Source organism: Eimeria mitis, genomic scaffold (genome assembly GCF_000499745.2).
Source record: "Eimeria mitis Houghton genomic scaffold, Emh_scaff342, whole genome shotgun sequence".
Lineage (NCBI taxonomy): Eukaryota > Apicomplexa > Conoidasida > Eucoccidiorida > Eimeriidae > Eimeria > Eimeria mitis.
In genome coordinates, this window is record NW_013571763.1 from 4,707 (window position 1) to 5,009 (window position 303).

The following is a 303-nucleotide window of genomic DNA, read 5'->3' on the forward strand; positions in this document are numbered from 1 at the left end:
CAGCAGCAGAAATCGCTGCTCCCCTCTAACAGCCAATATCCCCTGCAGTGGCTGCAGCATACTCGAGGGAGCAGACAAACAAAGAAGAAATAAAAAAACAGAAGAAGAAGAAATAGAAAAAGAAGAAACAGAAAAAAAGAGAAAGAGAGAGAGCGCGTTCCTCCCGCCGGTCTATCCAAAAGGATTTCATTATTTTATAAATACAGAAAATACAATTCATCCTGCATTTCCTCTTTCTTCTTTTTCTTCTTTTTCTTTTTCTTCTTTTTCTTCTTCTTTCTCCCCCTCGGATAGCTGCATTAA

At 38.9% G+C, this 303-nt stretch overlaps 1 protein-coding gene across 1 annotated transcript in view; it reads left to right on the top strand.

The window, feature by feature from the left end:
* EMH_0008730 (uncharacterized protein) overlaps nt 1-303 on the top strand; it is a gene marked incomplete at both ends in the record, with an annotated part of 1,804 nt that overhangs the window by 1,053 nt on the left and 448 nt on the right.